The sequence below is a fragment of the Agelaius phoeniceus genome, chromosome 1, assembly GCF_051311805.1.
Source record: "Agelaius phoeniceus isolate bAgePho1 chromosome 1, bAgePho1.hap1, whole genome shotgun sequence".
Classification (NCBI taxonomy): domain Eukaryota; kingdom Metazoa; phylum Chordata; class Aves; order Passeriformes; family Icteridae; genus Agelaius; species Agelaius phoeniceus.
Genome location: NC_135265.1, coordinates 144,807,765 through 144,830,930, shown reverse-complemented (window position 1 = coordinate 144,830,930; position 23,166 = coordinate 144,807,765). Strand labels below are relative to the sequence as shown.

At 46.9% G+C, this 23,166-nt stretch overlaps 1 long non-coding RNA gene across 1 annotated transcript in view; it reads right to left on the bottom strand.

Annotated features, from left to right (window-relative positions):
• Window positions 1-23,166, bottom strand: part of LOC143695565 (uncharacterized) — a 131,801-nt gene that overhangs the window by 32,703 nt on the left and 75,932 nt on the right. Inside the window, exon 4 of the long non-coding RNA XR_013184911.1 lies at window positions 5,847-6,223. This is a non-coding gene — a long non-coding RNA (uncharacterized LOC143695565). The remainder of the gene's footprint in view (window positions 1-5,846; window positions 6,224-23,166) is intronic.

The following is a 23,166-nucleotide window of genomic DNA, read 5'->3' as shown; positions in this document are numbered from 1 at the left end:
AAAGCACTTACACGTGCTCCTAAGCACTGCCCAAGTCAAGGGCACCCGGCTGCACGCTCCGTACTCAAAAGCAATCAAGAGGAACCCCTTTTTTCATTGGAATAAAAAGGCATGTAGAATCTTAATTAGAGCTAGATGGAAATTACCTAAATGAGCTGCTTGTTACTGTGACAAATCAGATGGGAAGATAATCAAGTACAAGACATGAGAACTGGATGGGGAAAAGCTGGCACTGAGGGTTTGTTTGAGCAAGCATAAGGTGCAGGACACAGGGCTTGCTCACAGCATCTCTGAAAACAGGCTGTTTTCAAGACACCAAAGTCAGAAAGGAGAGGTTCCCAGGTACTTTTACTGAAGACTCCCCTTCTAAAAGATGTATTCTGGCTAGCTTAAAATGGTAGGAAACAAGCCAGTCTGCTTTTCCCCCATGTGTAATATATTTCTGCTGGCTTGTCCTGCTCTGCTTGCATAGGCCTGTGCTGGTACTGGGAAACCCTGAGCATGGAGCAGAAGTTTTGGAGGCTCTCTTACACTCCACAACTCATACCTGGCTGGCAGTATCTATGATGAACAGATTTATGGATATGAGTATTTGGGAATATTTGGAAATTCAGCCTGTTCAGTCCCCATTCCCATACTCCCAGAGCTACACATGGAACACCTGACAGTCACCATCAACTGCAAGAGAGCTGTAGCTGCTCCTCAGGCCACTACATCACCCATGGCTGCACCACAGCAGGACCAGCACTGGGCACTAACAATGTTGCAGCCATGTGTTAGGGCCAATTCAACCTTCCCATTATGTGTGTCAGTCTAACCCAGATAATGGTTTCTAGTAAGATCCTGCGGGTTCCAGGATGACTGTACCTCAGCAGCTTCTAGAAAAAAAATTACCTCAGCTGACAAATAAATGACAGGTTTTGCTTTTTCTTTTTCCAACTGCAAACTCGGTCTGAGAACTGAAAGCAAAGATGTGAGCTCTCATCACCTCAAGCACTGCGACCCAGCACGTCACCTAGCCAAGCCTGCAGTGTGCATGGAACCGCGCATGCCGGGCGTGTGGGGCACAGGCCATGAGTGCACGGGCTGCATGTCCTGGGTGTGCAGCATGCTCAGTGTCAGTGTGTAGGGTGCATGCTGTGCACATGCAGGGTGCACCCCATCTGGGGTGAACTCTGGTGGGTATGCTGCCAGAGCCCAACTTACTGAGGTTATCTCAACAATTCAGAGTCACAGTGCCTGAGACAATGGTCAGACAGTGCATGCACTTGGCAGCTGGAGGAAACCCCCTCTGCTCTTTCTTTTAACAAATCAACCATGATCCTGTGCATTTATTAAAGGCAGGCACCCAGCTGGACAGGCCAGGCTGAAGAGTGGGAGTTACCAGCTGGTCACCTCAGATGGTCACTAGCCCTAAACACTGCTCTTCCCCATAACCTCCCCAATCCCCCACCAAGTCCCAGTTCCCACAGGATGGGAGAGCACTGCATCCAGGGCAAAAAGGCAACAAACAGCCACCTCAGCAGGAGCCAGGTAACAGGGAAAAGCATGACTGTGGTGCAATGGCATGCAGACATTGCTGGGGAGCAAAGCCCAAGGGCCAGCTGGTCATCCAGTGCCCTGGAGACCTCCACTCCAGCATGACCTCAGGGCACTGGTTGCTCAACTGCTGGTGCAGGGCCAGAGGCCAATGGGCAGGCCTGAGGTTGCTCCACTGAGGTCAGGGTGACTCAGCATGATTCAGGGGGAAAATGGTGAAGAGAAAAGGTCTGAAGGAAGCAAGACCCAGCCCACATGTGACAGCATTTGCAGGTGCCTGGGACCCCCATGTTGCAAGCTGTGATGGATGCTGGGCTGCACCTTCAGAATGCAGGAGGAAGGACAGAGAAATACCTGAAAATCGGGCTGTGGATCCTGTTTCAAGAGGAAGAAGATGGCTGCACATGCCCAGAGGTGCCATCCATGAGAAGGGTGGCACTGTCCTGCTCTCTGACCCCTGCCCTACCTTGGAGATGGGGCACCCTGGGGATGCTGCACTCATCAGCCCCAGCATTTCTTGACAGCTGCCACAGATGGCAGAGGAGCCTCCCCAAGGAGCCACTCAGAGCACAGCCTTGGCCCACAGCCACACCACAGAGGGTTGCTATCTCTGGGCATCTCATGGGGCACTGAAGAAAGCAGTGCAGGTGGTTTGGCTGTGAAATAAAGTGGTCTTCTGTGGGCAGCATCACTCAAAGATGGGTCCCATGCTTCCAAGAGCATGCCAGGATTGAGCCAGGAAGGGTGCAAAGAGTGGGACTTTGAGCCACCATGTCCTCACTGTACTGAGCATAGCCACCACTCTTGTACTGACCTAAAGAATGGCTTCTGCTGGACCCTGGGGCTTCACCTCCTGCTGTGCATTACAGGGCTGCCACAGGCCAGCTGGAAGATACATGTAATTAAAGGGGAAGTGAAGTACCTTGCCACAGTCACAGATAAACTGAAAAACTCCTTTGGGACCACCTGGGCAGAAGAAATTGATGTTGCACATTAAGTCTCTCTCCATCAAAGATGACATTTTACCAGATTTATTCTGATCTGTGAAGATGCCCTTAGTACAACACTACAAGAGTACTGTTGTGTGGAAGACACTCTCCTGTGAGGAAAACCACATGCTAATTCAGAGTGCCTTTCCTAGGAACCTCTAACAGGAAGTTTGACCACGCTTGGGTGGCTGGGTGGGTAGCTAGTCTTGCTTCCTGCCCAAGAGGACTCCAACTTGCCTTTGTGGACAGTGCTCAGTTAGGGGAGTTCACCAAGGCTACTCTACATCAAGAGCTTTGCCCAGATGCACTGCAGAAGCTGAACATCCCATGCTGTCAGTTCTGCTCTAAGAGGTAAAGACAAGGCACAAAGAAGGTGCTTGAGCTTGGTGTGAGAAGCTTCTCTGTCTTTCTCCTACCTGATAAACACCCAGACAACCCCTTGACTCATCAGCAGCTACCAGGTTAACCTCCAAAGACAGAAATGGAAAGAGAGGAAGGAAAAGAACTGTCCTTAAAGAGGTGGGAGGATGGAGAGATGCAAGCTCAAAGTCTGGAGAAAAGCTCTTGCTGTCAGCAGGAGGGGATGTCTTTTCACACCACAGATCTGGAAGCAAAGCTTTTGTCCAGTGGGAGAAAAGAGTCCCTGGATGAGAAGCCTAAAGTTATCAGCTGTGCACAGAAGGACTTCTAAGTGAAGATGCATTTGCACAGCTCTAAGATGCCCTGTTTTAGACACAAGAAGAGTCTCCCTTCCCCTCCTCAATCCCACATCCTCCCAGGCACATGGAAAATCCTCAGAGCTTCGATCTGCAACAAAACCTTGACACAAGCACCTCTGACCTACAGACACAAATCCATTTATTGCTGAGCTGGGAGGCTGGACAAAGAGGAGTGGTGTCTCAGAGCTGGGTGCCAGGGCCACTCTCTGATTCAGCAAAGCCCCTGATAAGAAATGTCATCCGCCATTCAGTAATTTTAGCCCATGAGATAAGAATCTCTATCAGCCTCAAACATATGGCTGGCTGCAGTGCATGCAGCAAAATGAGATGGGTAATTTATTTGCTTGAGCTAAGAGCACTCCCAGGCCTAGAAAAGCTGATGCAATGAAATAGTAAGTGCCAAATTACACTCTCTTCTTCTTTGGAGACCTGGAAGAGGCTCCAGTGAGATACAAGGGGTTGTATCTCTCTCCTTTAAGCTTCAAGCCACCAAGAAGACACCAGTCCTACATGACTAATTGAAGACTGAGCTGCACAGCATTTTCTAAGGTCTGTTCTTCTCATTAAATCCTATTTGTTACATGGGACTTCACAGCCACAGATATGACTGATGGTCTCTGTGAAGTGCCACTAGATGCTTCCCAGAGGAAGAAGTGGAGGGGTTAAATGACAGAATTACACAAGACTGAGGGTGAATTCCAGTCTCCTGGTCATTGGAGCAAGACCATCAGCCCACCAGGTGCTGTGATGTGCCCTGGCTGAATCCAACTTAGCACCTCTGATTTAGGTGACCTTGGCTAATCCATATAAACACAATACTGGGCCAGAGACTGCATGGCTTGGGTCGCTCAGAGTAATGAGCTCAGTAACCTGAGCACAACAGGAGCATCTGATCCATGGGGACAAATGGACATGAAGGACACTCCCAAGAAACACTTAGCACATTTAACCACTGGATTCTGCAAGGATCTCCTGAGAAAAGCTCATTCCCAAGGCACTCTTTCTTATACTCTTTCCTCTCTTAGCTATCACCAAGAGAGATACCAAACTAGATGGTCCTGCTCTGTACAGCCACTTCTACTCCCTTTCATCTTTACCAGTGGCTGCTGTTCAATGTGGATCACACATTTTGTCACCCCATCTTTAAATGGGGGAATTTCAATGCAAGATTAACATCTAAACATCCACTCTGAAACAGAAACTTTGGCTTAACGAACAAATACTTAAATTTGGTTCTTCCAAGGAACTGGGCCAGAGCCAGACTTTGTAAGAGTCCTTCATCTCTCTGATTCAAATCTGCTTTAGAAATGTAGCAGCTACATGTTTAGTCATAGATAGTCTCTTCATAGATGTGAAACCATTGTTGCTTCCCAGACAGTGGTACCTTCCCACCACCACATCTACCCATGTCATTAGCATTCTCGCTGGAAAAATCAGCAGTTAAACCAACAGTTGAATGAGTCACAGAGGTTAAAAATTTTTGATACAAAGTGATGGTCCTTCCAGCTCAGTGCTGAGACACGAGGGTGAGGGACAGCCAGGAAATCTCTGATCTGAAGAGAAGGGGGGGGATTTTCACCTCAGTGGAGTTCAGTTCAGCATTTTTCATCATTGCCAATTTTATTAGGGCATATTGCCATGACAGTATAGGTCCCCATGCACACACTGGCATGGCCTTCATGGCAACATCACACACACCACACATACTCAGAGGGAGAGTCTGATGAACCCTTTCCACCCTCACCACCACGCAGCCTTCATAGTGCATGAAGTGCAGCAGAGGAAAGCTGTATGACCCCCATGCCCATGGAGCTGTATTGCTAGAACAGACCAAGCCTGGCACCCCTCTGTCATCCTGGCCAGCCTTCTCCTCCAAGGAATGCTTCCAGCACTCCAGAGCCCAGGGTCCAACATGGGAGGAGCCATGCACATTTATGAGGAAAAACATTTGCAGCAGGAAAGAAGCTAAAAACTAAATCAAGCTTCAACTTTCTTTTCCACAACCCTTTTTTTCAGTTCTCTGAAGGTAGTAAACTGGAAACAGGTAATTTCACTCTATTTTCTGCCTTTCTCCTCTTGTGGCTTTGGACAAAGCAATGTGAAAGCCCAGACATTTCAGTTCCCTCTGTATCTCATCAGTTTGGAAAAGGCATCACTGTCCTGCTCTGGAGCTACAAGGAGTGCAGTGCAAACAGTGTGAGGGACTTGTCATCCTCACTGCCAACAACAGAGCAGCAAGATCCTCAGGCATAAAGGCACAGATGTCTAGTGTCCTCCAGAAACAGCACATTTAATGTGTGTGTGTGCATGTGTGTGTGTGTGTGTTTGTGTGTGAGCACAGATGCTTGAAAAATCAAGTCTTAGATATGTGGACAACTAAGGCAGTCGAGATTTGCTGATGATTTTTACATGAAGCCTGCTCAAGGCATGGGTGATGCAGAACATAGGAAGTGACCAGGGAATAGGACAGAGACTGGGGACAGTAGGAGAAACTACTCAATGCATGGACTCATTACTCTCCACACTTCTTGTCTGATGGATATTTCAGTGAGGTATGAAGGAAAGAAAATGTTTTGCATTTGTTTGTTGGTTTTTTTACCTTGTTAAAAAGCTTCAGTCCCACTCTGGAGGTCAGGAAGCTGGCTTGTAGCATCACCTCTTCTCCTTCTTCTTGTATCTTCCCCTGGGCACACTCTTCCCAGATAAAATCTGTCTCTAAACCAAGATGTGTATGCCACGCTTTTCTCCTTTCGAGCACTCCTTCCAAGAGCAACACAGCATTGATTTTCATTACTTGTGTAAAGCAGCCAACTCCATTCTATCTCCTTGTGTGACACTGGAAATATAAATTTAAGCTCCTCTGTCCCCAAAGTCTAGGGGAAGGACTGCTTGGCAAGTTCATAAAGTCTTCTGAAATACTGTAATCCAAGCTGAATTGCAGGTCATCAAGTTCCATCATCCGAACAGTGGATAGACCTATAAAGAAAACATAGTTTTAATATCTGGATCAGGACAGATTGACAAACCTTAGGGTTTTATACAAGATTTCTATTAGTATCAATAGAGTGATGTCTGGTTCACTCATCAAAGGACACCCTGACCTTGCAGTACTGACAAAAGACTATCTTATTGTTGCCTCAAGATGCAGCCAATGGAAGGTACTTGTCCAACTGAGATGAATAAGAGATGGCAAAGAAAAATACAGTTCTATCATCCTTGTGGGACTTAAAGATCTTGATTTTTTTTCCTACCATTCTGAGTAAGTGGAAAGAAATATAAAAAACTTGAAATTTTGAAAGTTGCTGAATTGAAACTCATTTTGACTTAAAGCACTTTGTTTCAACAGTTGGAAAATTTCCCTTTGGAGTCACAAACTTTTACGTTTTGTATTATAACTTCCATTAGAAACAAAGACTCCTTTCAAATACAAACCAAAATGCAGATGGAGTCAGAAAGTTTAGATGTACTGTCAGTAGCCAACCCTCTCCAAATTTTTACTACACTTTTCCCAAAAAGGAGGATTTACTGAAGCTGACTGTCTCCTGGGGGTGCGTTCAACTGCAACATCGCAGGGGATTAGTGACAAAGTTACAGTCAGCTCGAATGCTGACAAAGGAAACATTGAGGTAATCAAATTAAGTGGATTTTAATACACAATACAACACAGTTAGCTTTACAAGTAAATTCTACCCTAAGACAATGTAAGTGTTCCACTGCAGACTGTCACAAACCAGCAAAATGACTACGCTGTGTGTTGATTAGTACTAATGCAGACATTGCTCTGCTGGGTATAACACACTGCTCCACTGAGGAGGCAGGAACAACTCCAGAAATCAAATCTAGATTAAATTCTAAGTTCTATCAAAAATAGCCACTTTTTTGTGTGTGTGCAGAGAGAAATGGAAACACAGCATTTAGGTACTTTATCTAAACTAAAGAGTTTTATGATGTCCAGGAGCTCCTCCACTGGACACTGGCCAGACACAAACAACCCAACATAATGGACCCAAGAAAGAAAGAAGCAGCCTTCATCTGTGTTCAGGGGACATTTGAAAGAGATGGGAAATAAACACAATGGAGATGTCTACAAGGTTTCTTTGGGTGGGGAGAGCTGCAGAAGAAGAGGCCAGCAGCCCTATCCCATTAGGGAGGACCTGCAAACTAACTCCAACCCAGCAAAGAGAGAAGGATTGCCAGGGTGGGCCAGTGACATAGAAACTCAGGTTTAGGAGGCAGCTGGGAATAACTTGTAATTTAGCCTCATAAAAGAAGAGCTCTCTTATATGAATGAAGAAGCTTGGTCCTACCCAAATTTAATGTTCCTAGCTACAGAGACCAACAGTGAAGTGAAGTGAGGCTCCATGGTAGAGGGGTTGGAATAGATGATCTCTACAGCCTCTTCCAGGCCTTTCTATGATATCATTCTATCAGAAGCAGGAAAGCTGGTCTATGTTGCAAAAGAAACCTCTTCCTTGGGTGCAGGATGTGGCACAGGAGGTGCAAAGCCACTGATGCTCAAACGCACCTTAGCTAGGGAAGCCAAGCAGCATGGCTCATTGCCTTAAGAAAACAAGATCATAGCTTGGTGTGGAGGAAGCAAATGGCTCTGGCACTGCCTGGGAGCATGGGGAGCACAGCTAACAAGGTGGAAACTGGAAACAAGGTGGGCCCCAAGCCATGAGGGTGGTAATGCCATCCACAGCTCCAGAAATGTGTCTCTGACCATCTCTTGCTGCTTTCTGTGTTCACATGACAAACATTTAGAAGCTGCCTCTCCTGTTCCAAGATCTGCAGTGCTGTTTCAGCATCTTTACTCTCTGAAGGACCACACACACAAACCAAGGTGCTGCAGGCTCATCTGAGGCTGTACAATGTCCACCTCCAGCCTGTGAATCACCCAGCTGCGCTGCTCTCTGACACGTAACCAAGAGCACTGGATGGCCCATCCTTGGCCAGCTCACGGTGCTGTGTCACTCATTAGAGAGAAAGAGGCAGAAATAGAATGAGATCTATGCCTTTGGGCCATTCATCTCACAGGCACCTACCACACCAACATCTCCTCCTCACAGAAGGGCTTTGCCACACCCCAACCACATGTTTCCACCCTCTTCCCCCATTTTAACCTGCATAACCTCCAATGTCACCCCACCATCCCTGGAGGGAGGTGACAAACTAGCCTTCATATGGGGAGATGAGATTATTTTCTTCTTCAAAGACCTTGTGGATGCCTGGTCTTGAAAGGTGATGGCAGCCACATCAGTAGTTTGCAGTGAGCACCACAAACTGGTCTGCTCTGAAGACATGTTCTCTGTGACACAGAAAATGAGCCACCTGCAGAAGTCATTGGGGAAGAGGGAGGAACAGCAGCGTGGTGCAAGGAGCTGCTCACCAGATCTGAGTCCATATCGGAAGGGCTGTGACCCAGGGCTTGGAGTGTGCAGCCTAGAAAGACACTGCACAGCTCAGGGCACTGGGAATTATGGAATGTTATCCTCAGGCTGCTGGCAATGTTCCCTTGGGCAGGGCACAACGTTGACACAGTGACATTAAAAGCACAGCTCCCAGAAGTATCCTGGCTGCCCAAAGGCCTGGCATGAGGCAGCTGAGCTGCCCCAAAGCTGACCCTCCCTGGAGGAACAGCACATGCTGACAATCCTGGCACAGGGATTAGCAAGGCAGTGTTGAAGTGCTGAACAGATACAACCAGGAGAGAAACAGCTTCCCACTAATGAGGGGACAGGCAGGAGTATCTCCTCACACAAGGAGAGCTTGTGTGAGCCCTGCTCTCAGCTGAAGTCAGTGTTCAGACAGACAAATGTCTTAGCCACATGGCTGAGTTGCAACAGCACAGATACACAGTGACCTGTAACCAGGCAAACCTGGGGCACAGTACTTAAAATTACATGCAAGATTACTTCCAAACACCCTACATGAATGGTAAAAGCAAGAATAATTTGGGTTACAGTCTGGATTGCCTTCCTTTCCCACGCTTCCTCCGCAGCTGGTTGTCCTTGCTTCTGCTGCTAAACTTCCCCCTCCTCCATTTCTGCATTACTCATAAATTAGCATCACACACAGCAGCAGGCAGTAAAACACACCAGCAGCACTGCTGAAGGCATTGACTTCAACAGTGGCTTAAGCAGATGTGCTAAGGAAATATCTGGATGATATTACCAAAAAGCTTTCTAGGTTCCCCATCAGATCAACACCTCTGTTTCCTCTGAATCATTACACATAAGAAACAACATAGAACCAATAATAAAAACATCTCAGTTGGAAAGACACTTAACTCTCTGTGTCTAGTATTTAGAAATTCACCAGCACTGACCCAAACCCCAGTGGGAGCAGCCAGACCCCCAGGCAAGAAGCTTGGTGCTACAATCCATAGCCAGCAATGACAGGTTTGACTGGCACAGTGCTTGCAGGTTAACCATCTTCACGAGAGAAAACAATCCATGAAGATCCAAAGAGGTCAAAAAAGCCTGCAGAACTTCGGAGCCAGTGGTATGACTCGGTTCTGTCCCACCATCCACTGAGATCTCAGAGTTATTCCCTATTGTGAACTACTTTCCTTCTCCCAGCTCTGTAAAACACATTCCTAGCAGCTCTCAGTTTTGTAAAGATTTTTGACATGTGGCCGGTACAGGGAGAAAGGCTGGACTAAAACTCCTTTCAGAATAAAAAAAAAAATACATCAAAAAGATTAAAGAGACACTTGGCATATTAAAGAAACAGGTGTGTGGAAAGTTTTTAAACATACAAGACCTACAGGACTGGCTGAGCTAAGAGGCATAATTAGCCCAAGGTGAGCTCACAAGGCAGCTCCATGGTGCCTGGCTCCACAGACGAGGGATGTCACGTACCAGCAGAGGCCCTGTTATCTTCAGGCCTTGGGCTGGCACAGCTGATGGGAGTGTGAGGTTTCATACCTGTACCCACACTTCAAGAATACTGCTGGAAAAACTGGAGAGAGTTCAGAGGACAACCACAAGAACAAACCCGGGCTTGTAGCATGGAGCTCAAGGAAGTCAATCAAAGAGAAAGTTAAAAGGCACCTTGCTGCCTGTAGGTACCTGTCAGAAGAGTGTTCTCAGCCTGCCAGACAAAGGCATAACGAGACCAAAGGTTGAAAGTTGAAGTTCAACAGAAAACAAACCAGAAGCAATGATACCATTTTTCTACACTTCAAGTAATTAACAGAGAGAAAAGTCCTCCAATTGGCATGGCCAAGGATCCAGCACTGGCAATTTTCAAAATAAGATGGGATGCTTCCACCTTGCTTCTCTTGCTCCCCCAAAAATGTATGCTTGGTTGCATTCACAACTGCTGACTGCAGAGTAGAAATTAATTCAAGGAATCTCTGTTATACAGCAGGTCAGACTAAACAAGCACAATGTCCTTAAAGCCTAGAAATCCATGAGGTACTAATAACAAGAGGCTCAATTACTGGTGGTAAAAAGAACAAGATGCCCCCCTATCAGTGGTTGGGCTTGTAGAGCCCCAGACATCCCTGCCCCATCCAAAGGTCCTCTGCATCCTATCGCTACCCAGATGTGGATTCTGAAGAGCAGCAAAAGTGCCAGATCCATACCACAAGCAGCAAAACAAAATGCTGTTAAAGCAAGAAACCCACTCTGATGTTTTTTTTCCCAGCTAAAAAACAAGAAAAAATCATATCCAGACAAAAGTGAATTAAAAAAAAAAATACAGTCACTGGTCAGAAACAAAGCATAATGTAAGAAATAAACATTTTACAGTGAGAATGATCACTCACTGGAATAACCTGCCCAGGAAGATGGCAGAGTCTCCATCACTGGAGGTCTCAAAGACACAACTGGACAAGGTTGCTGCAATCACCTTGGCTCCCTTTCCCACAAAGACTGAACCAGACAATCCCTTCCAGTCTGGGCCGATCCGTGGCTCTACAAAAGGCACACAAAACTTTCCTGACTACAAGCACTTGAGCCAAAGGAATGAAGCTCCCAGTTCTGACACTCTGAAACCACCCATTAATGTTTATCATAATTATGCTTGCAGGTTCCCTTTGTGCTTCTTGATTCCAGGATCTTCACATCTGCTGGGTTTCTCTAAGCCTCAAAGGCATATCCCAGGACATAGTCCTTGAATGCATTCTCTCTCAAAGAGCTGGAAAGCCCTCCCTGCAACAGAAAGCAAATTTCAGCTCCTGCCTGGTTTGTTTAAAGTTTTCATCATCATGGTATTGGTTCATGGTTGTACATTTGCAATACGTTCCCTTACTCCTGCTCCTTCTTCCTTTAGGGCTTAAAGTGTGGGGGGCTCACTGTGACAGCCACAGGGTTAAAAGGGTAACTAACCTGTGGCACAAAAATCAAGGAGCTGCTACTGCTCTCTAGGAAACCTGGAGGCTGCAGTCAGAATCCATCAACCTACACCAATCCTAAACCTGCACTTGGTAGCTGGAAAACACAGGGGTAGCCAGGGATGGAGATGAATTTTTGGGGCTGCAAAGCACAGCAACCACTCCCAAAGACTTTAGGACCATTGGGTCACCCAGTCTGTATCTTGCAAAAGGGAGGTCACAAGCTCCATTCCTACCTTTGATTTGAGCAGTACTGCTAGTGTTTGCCTAAGCCCCACCTTCGAGGGAGGCATGCAGGCTCCATGCAAAGAGCTCAAGATATGGAGATGGTAAGTGACCTTTTTGATGGCTGGCTCAATACTTAAAAGCCTTTGGTATTTAAAAAGGGCACTTTAACTCTGATTTATCTGCACTGCATTTGTGGCCAGGGGTGCCTGTGATATAGCTGCTGGCTGAGGGAGATGCTTTGCCTGATTTTCTCAGCTGTTCACAAATCCATCTCCAGGAGAAACCCTGGGGCCTCTCTGCTCTCTTCCCCTGCAGACAGCCTGTCTTCTGCTCCACCCTTTTCTCTGAATTTATATTAGCCAAAGGAGAAGAGGAGCTTTCAAAGGATTTAGCACAAGTGCCTGGCAGGGAATTGCTTCTGAGGATGGCTGGTAAGAAGAAGAGAGGAGGAAAGGAAAGGCAGAGCAAACACTTTCATCCCCATTGTTTCCATTCCAAGGTGAAGCCACACGTTTCTCCACACCCATTTCCCCCCACCCCCAAACATCTCCTGCTCTCTTACCAGCTTTTCAATATACTCACATATATAAGGCTGCCCTTCCCCAAATATCCTCCTCAGATGCCTCACAACCACAAACTCCTGTGACCCTGTGCCACTCTCCCACAGTCTGGTTAACAATAATTATTACCCAAGTTACTAAACCTGCTCCTCAGTGCTCACCTGTCAAAGGACAATTTTAACCTGGCTGGCTAAGCAGCACTCACCACCAGGCAGGGAAACCTGGGCTAAAGAAGATACTCACAGCAAATACATCCGATAGAAACAGGGATCACATTCCACTACCCAGAGCTGCATCTGCACAGAGAGCTCCTCTTGCCTACCCTAGCTGCCATCTGCAGCTCATCCCATTTGCATGGGCACAGGTTTCATGAGCCTTGTACTGAAACTACAGCAGTTCCACAGAGTCTTTGGTATTCAAAAGGTTTATTTTAAAATTGGGTTTGTTTATCTCTAAGCACAGATTAATTTCCAATTTATGTCAGCAAAAGAAAGACCAAAATGCAAAACAAAAATGAAAAAAAAGCTCGCCTGACTTGGAAGCCTAAAAATAGACCTGTGTATTGCAAAGAGTGAACTGTCAAGTAAAGGCTGTGGATTGAAGGTTCAAATGAATAATGTGTTTGTTTTTCCTGCTTCAATACTTTCCTGCTGTTATCACTGTACAAATAAGTCAGCACATGCTAATTACTCTGATGGCAATTTCCTGGGAACTGGTACTTAAGTATCAGGCCAAATTTATTGCCAAGCATCACAGACTAGTTCTCCCCCTGTACTCCCAAACAAACAAACAAGCCCAGCTGCCAAATCCCCCTGTCCTTTCCTTCATCACTGCAGACCCACCACTGCCAGCATGGTCCCACTCCTGACTCCAGCCTAAGCTGTAGGATCTGCCCTGAGGAACAAGTGTTTCCCAACAAGCCTGGTTAAACCTAAGGTGCTCATGTAGAACATGGATCTGGCAGTGCCAGAACTTGGACTTATATCCTTCAAGGCATCCAACATATGAGCAAATTGTGGATCCCAAACAGTGTTTGTGCAGTAAAAGAGGTAAAATCTTGGGAGCTGAGAGTACAAGCACCTTTTTGCAAGGCACACACATCAAGAGAGAAAGGATGGGAAGTGAAATGTCTGTGAAGTGTTTTTATAAGGCACCCAACAAACCAGTCTTAAGCCCCTTTTAGCCCAAAACCATCCCACAAGGCTAACAGTTTATATTCATGGATGAAATACATCAAAGAACCACCTAAACAATGCCTGTGGTTTCTGCTGCATTTTTTCTCCCCCACTTGGTATTTATACAGCCATGGATTTGCACTGTAATTCAGTCAAATGCATTAGAGCAAAGATGAAGGAGGAGAGAGAAGAGGGGGGAAAATGCTATTACCTGTGTTACATCCCAAATGGCACTGAATTTCTGTATAAACCTTCACTGCAACCTCAACCCAGATGCAGGCTGTTTGCTGAACAAGCAATATAAACCCAGCATCCTCCTTTGTGGGCTTTTTCAGCTTTCAGACTTTTTTTTTGAAGGATGGTTGGATTGCTTTGGATTTCTTGTATTATCATTTCTGTTCTGCTTTCACCGTGAGGCAAAGGGTTAAGCGACCTTTCAGATCCTCCCTGGATGCAACTCCATGCATAACAAGAAAGCTTCCAGCCCAGTGAAAACAACTTGAAAGAGGGGCAGTGACCCAGCTACAGGCTTAAGTTTCAGGTCACAACACCCCTGCTCAAAACCATCCATCTTCCTCTGGCCACAAGTTTGCAGCCAGTCACCTCCCATTAGTGTGATTTGTCTCCAGGATTTGCAGGAAAACACCTTTTGGGGACTCAGCTGTTGTTAGCATCCTCTCTTGCACATGAGATGAGAGCTAACAAGGGATGCTGCAGGTACACACTGATGCAGCATCCCCTTCCATCCAGTAATAAGTGCTAAAAACACATGGACCATTAGGAAAAGTAAATAAATAAATATATAAATAAACCAAAATACAATTGTGAGCTTTGGTTTAATTTACTCTCAACTTCTGAAAGGAAATGGGTGTTTACAGCCCCTGTCAACCTGGACACATGCACACCACATTGCATGGCAGAATCAAAGCTGTTTGGATAGCACAGGAGCTTCATGCTGCTCTTTTAAAAGCCCTGGATCAAAGGAAAGAGAGGGTTTGGTGTTACTGCACACTGAGTTGGGGAAATAGCAAATCTATCTCAGGACAGCAAATCTCTGCTGGAAGAAGGCTGCAGAGAGGAAGGATGTGCCTGTTCTCCCCTTCTCCAAAAGAGGTTCCCCCAGGCCTGTTAGAAATATTCACCTGCTTGACCATAGAGTTGGGGGTCAGAGAATCACAGAATGGTTTGGGTTGAAAGGGACCTTTAAAAGTCACATAGTTCAAGGCCCCTGCGATGAGCATGGACATCAATTCTTCCATCCTCATGCTGCAGCAAGGATGCTGGTAAGCAACCCACTGCTGAGATTAGTCAGCAGAAGGCTCAAAACCCAGCTCCACATAAGCCAAACAGAAACATGGCTCCTGGGAGGGGGATCTTGGCTTATCTGGGGCAAGAAGGACAAAAAAACATACATGTGGCATCCAGCCCCAAGCCTGGCACTCAGCCCAGCTCCTCCCAACCCCACATCTACCAGGGGTGGCCTTGCTCGGAACCAATGCTAACAGAGAGCATCAGGATGAGAAGCAAATCTAGAAAAAGATGAGAATGTGAAAAGATACATCAAACAATCTCCCAACCTCTACCATTTTGTGCTGATAAGTTTAAAAGCAAGAGCACAAAGGAACAACCTGTGTGTGCAGGGAACTGGGCACTGAGACATTGCCATTTATCACCATCAACCAAACTGCCCTGGGAAGTAGGGCAGGCACAAAGCCCAAGGAGGTTCCCAGTTCAGCAGCAACTCCCAAGGTTTCAATGTGATTAGGCTGGTGAGTCTCCCCCACAAGCTTTCTGGCACTGGGACCAACCCATGATACTGTTCCCATTGGTTTCTCCCTCTCAGCCATGCCAGTGCATGCCAGTTTGCCATGCAAGACTGCAAACCGGACTGGAGAACCAAATCTACAGAGTAACAACCCAAGGGAGAGAAAAAATGTCAGTTGGATGGGTTCCCTGCTGTGAGTGTGTCCAGCAACATCGTTTGTTGTTGGCAGCCTGAGATTGTTTTTGGGTGTAGCAGTGCAGAAGGACAGACAGATATTGCAGTAACACTGCTCAGCTGCCGAAGGAATGAACGACCGAATGCCACCTTGGGCTTTTTGTGTTTTAGTGACTAGCTGTATTTACATGTGCTATCAAAAAACTGGACTGAATTTGCTGAAGTGCTCCCATTTCTCAGCTGACTGGCTTACTGTGTGATCCTGCAGCACCAGAGGAACCAGCTAGAAACATCGACTGCAAATGCAAGGCAAGCTGTTTCTGACTAGGTGCTGAAGAGAGAAGCCACAGCTGAAGCTTGGTATGCACCAGGGACAATACAGGTATGAGCTGAAACACTGTCAAAGGACATGACAAATTCCCTGACCAACAGGCTCTGCAGGAGTAACAAGATGCTGAGCCCTTCAAGGGCAGTTATCTTCTACTGCCTTGTATATACTCATGTGGGATGGATATGTGTATTTATTTTAGTATTTGCCGAAAGTATTCACACTATGTCCCAAAAAATGCAAATATGTCCTTCAGTGCTCAGAAAGGCATGTCTTGTGGGAAGATTTAAAAAACCCCAAACTTGTTTTGCCTCTCAAGCCTGCTTTCAGACTGACATATCCTGCTGTTGAAGAGCAAGCACAGGTAGGGTCTGTATTAATTAGCAATAGCCTTTAAAAAGGTCCTAAGATACCCATTTAGGGAGGAATTTGTAGCTGAGCAATGTGAGTGCTGAGATCTCCCCTCAATGCATGCAACTATCCCTTTGTTGCTGGGTCAGCCTCTGTCCTCCACTCCTGCAGCTCTGCAACAAGTTCGGGGGATGCCCTGAACCTGACCTGCCCCTCTGGGTTAGCCAGGCTGGGGATTGCCCTCATCAAATCATTTGGGTTGTGAGGGAACCTTTAAAGACCATCTGCTCCAAACTCAAGTGAGCAGGGACATCAACTCGAGCAGGTTGCTCAAAGCCCAGTCCCACCTGACCTTTAATGTTTCCAGGGATGGCACATCTACCACCTCTCTGGGCAAGCTATTCCTTCCTGCCCTCATCCTCCTCCTCCTCCTCCTCCAAGGAGATCAGTGAGCATCAAAGCAGCATCAGTTGCTGCATCCTGATAAAGCCAAAGTATAAATGATGATGACACAGTCAGTGGGAAGATGTGGGGATGACAAGATCACGGTGTTTTACCCAGTAACTGCAGTAACACTGGGTAGTGCCATAGAGGAGCCACTTCTGGGAAGATTCTGAAGCTCAGCTCTCTTCACTTGGTTTGGAGAGGGCACAACTCACTCCTTGTCTCTGGCACACATTACTGCCCCTCTTTCACTAGCAAAATACTCAGTTTGGGTTTTTGAGCTACACTAGGGCCACCAGCTCTAGAAGAACCCTGGGGAACAGCAGCACAGATCTGGGGACTTTTCCATGAAGATGCCTTTTACCACCACAGAGTCCATGGGGAAACTCAGGGCATGGGGATGAGATCCCCACCCCAAAATAGGGCATGGCTCCAATGGGGCACCAGCCCAAGGTCCAGAAGAACAGCCCAGCACATGCAGGAAGGGCTCGGCCACCCAGGCACTGCCACTGTGCCAGCAGCGTTAATCGCCATGCCACGACTGATAGGGCTGCCAGCCACAGCCAGCACCAGTGAGAACAAGCCCTGGGGAAGAAACACAGCTCTGTGTCCTGGCTTTGCAGCCCAGCTCCTACGTGGAGAAACAAAATGAGAGGCACAGCTCACCCTCTCCAAGGAATACGCCCTTCCTAATGAGAGTCGACCCAGGAGCTATGTGGGAGTGGCGCCCATTCCCAGGCAGGCTTCAATGCCACTGAAAGCCAGCGATGGAGACAGGCAGCCTCTGAGAAAAGAGACACCAATGGGAAATTTTGCTTTGATGCTGGCTCGTCAGCGAGCTCCGGCACCAGGGAGGAGGAGGAGGAAGGACTGCCGGCTCTCGCGATGCTCCCCTGCATGTGCATACTTGCAGAGCTGAGCTCAGCCAGAGATCCTGGGAGAGGGTTGCAGCAACCGCAGAGCAAGTCACCAGCTGTGCCCTGCCTGACTGGGCAGCACATGGCTGGCACAGCCTGAGCCCCACAGTGGCAGCCAACCACCCGCCATCGGACAAGACAGACCGCGGAGAAGAGCTGGCACTGCAAGGATGCCATGAAAGGACCGTGTCGTACAACCGTCCATCGTCCCAAGATGTCGGTAGGAAAAACTCCATTATCTGTAGCTAAATCTGGGCAGAGTGCAGTGCCAGGACCTCTTCTCATCCCAAAGAGGTTATGTTCCAGGAGACACAAATATTTTTTATCGGCCTTGCCGCTGCTGTTAGCACAGTAATGATGTCAAGCATAACCCGGCAGCAACAGCAAGGCTCAGGGTCTTGGATTCACCGCAGTCTTGACCTAGCTCTAGAAAGCCAACAGTAGCAGTGGGATCAGAATAAATACAAAGGTGATACAATGAAAAGGATTTCCCAATTAAATTCCTGACACTTGTATTCTCTCCCCCACCTCTTCTCCTTATCTTTTGATTTGCTACCGCAGATCCCAAAGCACTTAACAACTACTTAAGTGCTGTTAGCACCCATCATCCCGATGGAGAAACTTCCACTGGGTTGAGCAATCCTGAAGTTGCCCAACAACCCGTTGGGCGAGGAGAAAGCAGGACTGGTTGAGCACAAGTCTATCCATCCCTCTGCGCTGTCTTGCTGCAGGGTATGAGTTACCGGCAGGAGGGCAGGGCTGTTATATGGCACTGCCATTTCCCAGGATAGGGTGTGCCCCACCTTTACAAGTACTGGAAAGCACTGGGCACTGTCCCTGCTAAGGGGCTAATCGGAAATACATCACTTTTTTCTTGGTTTCGCGTTTGTTTGTTGCTTTCCTCTTTATAAATTTCCTGTGTTTAAAGCTCAGGAGTCCAGACTTCCTGCAGGGAGCAAGGGCTGTCAGGGCAGGTAGCATATGCAGCTCAGTTTCTCCATTAATGAATAAGATAGATACTTGCAAGTGTTTACAAGCAAAACAAAACACCAAAAAATCACCAAGGATTTTTGTTCTGTGCTTACCATCCCGAACCCTCTGTGTCCAAGGTCTGAGTTATACAACTACACATTGAGGTGACTGGGAGAGGGCATTTCAGTGAATCAGGAGCCACCAGTGTGTGGACCTTACCATACAGAGTCCCTATTAAAGCAAACATGACCTTAAGAGTTGCCCAAAGGTTGCAAAGTTGGATCCCTCCAGCAGCAGCAGCAGCAGCCACACTGCCAGGGGCTATGGCTCTGATGGTGCCTGACTTCTTGAATCACTTGTACAGGTGACCATGGAGGACACACCATTGTCAGCAGGTCCACTCTGACTGGAGGACCACTAAGACAGAAGATGATGCAAAGTATTTCTATTTTCTATATATATTCTCCAGTGTACTAGCAAGGAGCTGCTTCTTCTCAGCTCAGGGCAGTGAATCTGTTAGGTGGAGAATGCAGACAGAAAAGTCTCTCACCTTGCCACAGACTTATTTGCTCTTCTTTAATTCCTTCACTTGCTCCAGTGGACCCATCTTGTCCATCCCATCCTCTCATCTTCCTCAGATTAATTCATTTGGCCTTCTTGTAAATGCTAAAATTACTGTACAAACGACCAACTAAGGGATTATCATTGTAGCAACTGAGGATAATGTGTCCAAGAGTCACACCTTCAGAGAGGTCCAACTTAACCAAGAGGAAACTGGACAAGACCTGTCCAGTTCAGTATATCAGTATATCTACTGATGATACCCAAAACTGAGTTTCAAAACTGAGGCTGTACAGAGCATGGAAGACCACCTCTGCCCTAGCTCTTGCTGTACAACTGTGGACCATGGGCATGAAGCAGTTTAGTGACTTAACCAATATCCAGGAGTTGGGTATCAAAGCACTGCACCTGAGGATCCCAAACATGGGAACCAGGGCACTTAAAAAAACCTCTTTACCACTTAACTTTCCATCGCTCAGTCCTGCCGAGAGGGTTTAATTAACATTTCAAGCACAAGTGCAATAATAGACTCTGTCCAAATTCATCCCAGCTGCTGAAACACAATTAGTTTCATCTCAGCATCTAGGAACAGGCTGTCTCCTCTTCAGCCCTGCGCAGCAGGTGAAACCTTGGGGTGCCCAGCTGATGGCTGGCCCCCAGCTAATTAACTGAATTAGGCTGGTTCCATTCTCATTACAGACCCTTCAAAACAGTGTCCTTTAAATAGAGACCTTGAAGCTACTTTCAATAAAACCTTCTCCATGTCTCTGTGCCTCAAATTCAACTGTACCAGTTTCTAAGACATAGACAGAGCTATTATAGCCATGGTGCTCACTTCTGCTGACTAATTCTCCAGCTGCCCAGCCTGTGCATCCACAGCTCACACACAGTACTTGTCTTCTCATTAGGGATCCAGCACTACCAGTTCCCTCAGCTTCCCAGGCCCTTTATGTGAAACTGCAGTGACAGCAGCAGCTGCTGCAAGCAGCCAGGTTATGCAGAGCACCACATTCCTCCTCAGGGAACGGGCAGCACGAATAAACCCAAAATCCGATTTTATTGCATCTTTCAAATTCTTAACAAGCCGACAAAAATCACTGCTGCCTTTTTTTTTGGTATTATTATTTCCCATTTTTAAAGTGACAAGGCTTTTAAAATCAATAGGTAAATTTTAGATGCTAGGATACTGTTAGATGTGTTTGGGGATGGTTAATCAGAGTCACTAAAGAAATAATAATAATAATAGTAGTAGTAGTAGTAATAATAATAATAATAATAATAATAATAATAATAATAATAATAATGACGACAACAACATGAATTCCCCAGCAGGATATGTAAGAGTGGGGGAGTGACTGTTGCTCTCTTCCCTGCCTAGAGTCAAGAGCAAAAGCACATCCATGAGTCTCTCTGTCCATGCTGGCACTGGGGCAGTCCCAGAAAGGCAAGGTGGCCTAGGACATGCAGAACAGGCTCTTTGGAAAGGCAGGACCATTCAAACCTCAGCCTAGGTCATTTGCAGGGCTTAGGGCTTGTCAGAGAGAAAGCAAAGCCTTTTTTTGAATCAGGCAGCTGCCCACGGCAGAGGAGTCCAGGAAGAGGTGTGAGTAGGATGGGATGCAAGCTGAGATGCAGGGCAGGATGCACAGCAGTGGTGGAGCGCATCCCAGCGGGAAGGGAAGCACAGCCCTGCTCCAAAGCATCCATCTGAGCTTTCCCAAAGGCTCCAGCCTTCCTTCCCAGCACTGTGCCACACACATCTGTGTGGGGAGGGCCCTGTGGCAGAGAGCCAACTCAACAACTCAAGAGGTGCAATTATCATTAAAGCCAAGCAGGCTGGAGCAGGGGAGAGGAGATGCCTCCCTGCCAAATGACTAGGTTTAATGCTGCTCACATTCCTGCATTCCTCTGCTGAAGTGTAATGAATAAACCCTCACAAACTGCTAAAAATGAGGTGGTTTTGGTTAAGCTTTTCGAGTGTGTGTTTTGTAATCTTACACCTTTGCAGACAGAGAGCCCTGCTATGCTGGTAATCTAGGAGCTGAGGTTTTCCAGAGCTGGCTTGTGTAGCCAGGCAGAGACATCAGCACATGCCTGTTTTATGGGAATAGCATCCCCATCACAAGTGGGGAGATGGGACAGAAAGCACTGGAGCCAGGCAGACCCCTTCCCAGGCAGGAGTGCAGCAGGGGTCCCTGACCAAAGCACACACACAGAGCCACTTCTGATGACAGAGCAGGGTAGGATAGCATAGCACTGGACAGGATAGGATTAGAATGGAATTGAATGGAATAGAATAAAATAGAATAAGCCATTTCAGTTGGAAGGGACCTGCAACAACCATGTAATCCAAATGCCTGACTGTTTCAGGAGTGATCAACAGTTAAAGAATATAATCAAAGGCACTGTCCAAATGCCTCTTAAACACTGGCAGGCTCAGAGCATTGACCACCTCTTTAGGAAGCCTGTTCCAGTGTCTGACCACCCTACTGGCAAAAAAATGATTCATGATGTCTAGTCTGAGCCTTCCTTGATGCAGCTTTGGACCATTCCCACACATCCTGCTACTGGATCCCAGGGAGAGGAGCTCAGCACTGCCTTCTCCCCTTCCCCTCCTCAAGAAGCTGTTAGAGAGCAATGAAGTCACCCCTCAACCTTCTCTTCTCCAAACCAGACAAGTCCACAGCCCTCAGACACTCCTCACATAACATGACTTTCAGCAATTCCACCAACTTTGCTGCCCTCATTGGGACACATTCAAGGACCTTCACAACCTTCTTAACTGATGGGGCCTAGAACTGCACACAGAGCTCCAGGTGAAGCCACACCAACGCTGGCCAGAGTAGGATAATCACCTCTTTTGCCCATCTGGTTCTGCTATCTAGTTTTGCCCATGTGTGTTTGATGCACCCCAGAATGATGTTACATGCAAAGCTTTTCCCTGTCTGCACTGGTTTATCTGCAGAGGATCCTGTCTGGGTCTGGAAGCAATAATATTACTTATTCATGATTCTACTGAAAAAAGTAGTGGCTCCTTAGCCAAAGGTCAAAATCCATATGTCCCTCTGCTTGGCCTTGGCTTCTCCAACCTGCCTCTGTCAGCACGATCTCTCATCTCTCCCTTCCTGCCTCTTCATCATCCTCCAGTTCAACTTCAGATTTCCCTCCCCATGGGCCCTGTGGTTCAACCCATGCTCCCATCCTTCTCTACCTCCCTTTCACCTATACCAGGAATTTGTATTGCTATGATGGTCTGTGCCCTCCTCCATGCAGACTCTCTACTCCAGACTGGTCTCCTTATGTTTGAAATTAGGTCTCAGGACATCTTTTGAATGCTCTTTCATCTAGCATCCAAATCTGCCACTGTCATTGAAGCTCTTGCTTTCTCACATCACAGCCAACACCCTTCCCTGAGACACCTAACTTCTCCTGAGCAGCAAGAGTACTACCACATGGGCCATGGCTTCTATCCCACCTCATCTTCTCAAGGATAGCCCCTTTCCCTATCTCATCACACAAGAGCTCTGTAACTCTCAATGCCTACCCCACGCCCTACAGTACCCACTATCTGCTGCTGACTCTTATATTGTTGACTGTTACTCAGGAACTTGGTCTCCTGGACCAGTCAATGGAAAATGCTTTTGATATTGAATGACATTTTTTCCCTTCCTGCCCCTTGTCTGGTAGAAATTCATCTCAAATGTCTGCCAAACTACCTCAGTGACTTCATCAAAACTCTCCTTTGCGTGACATTTACAAGAACACTCAATAACTGTGAGGCTGTTGGTGTTCTGAGACAAGTCTGTCAAGATGATCAATAGTGTCCTGGCATTTTTATTTTATATATATGCATGTACCAATCAAAACCTCCTGTCATTGATCCAGACCATGAGCTCCCTGGGGGGTGGACAGCTTTTGATTCAACATTTGTACTAAGGACAATAGACTGAGGGGCATGGTTAGTGCTCCTACTGTCACAATGAGGAAAATAACACTTTTAAAGACCCATCAAGGTCAAGAGATACCTGCTTGCACTAGGTATGATCCCCAGGCTAACAGCAGACAACATGACCAAGAAGTCCACTTGCATAATGTTGTCAGGG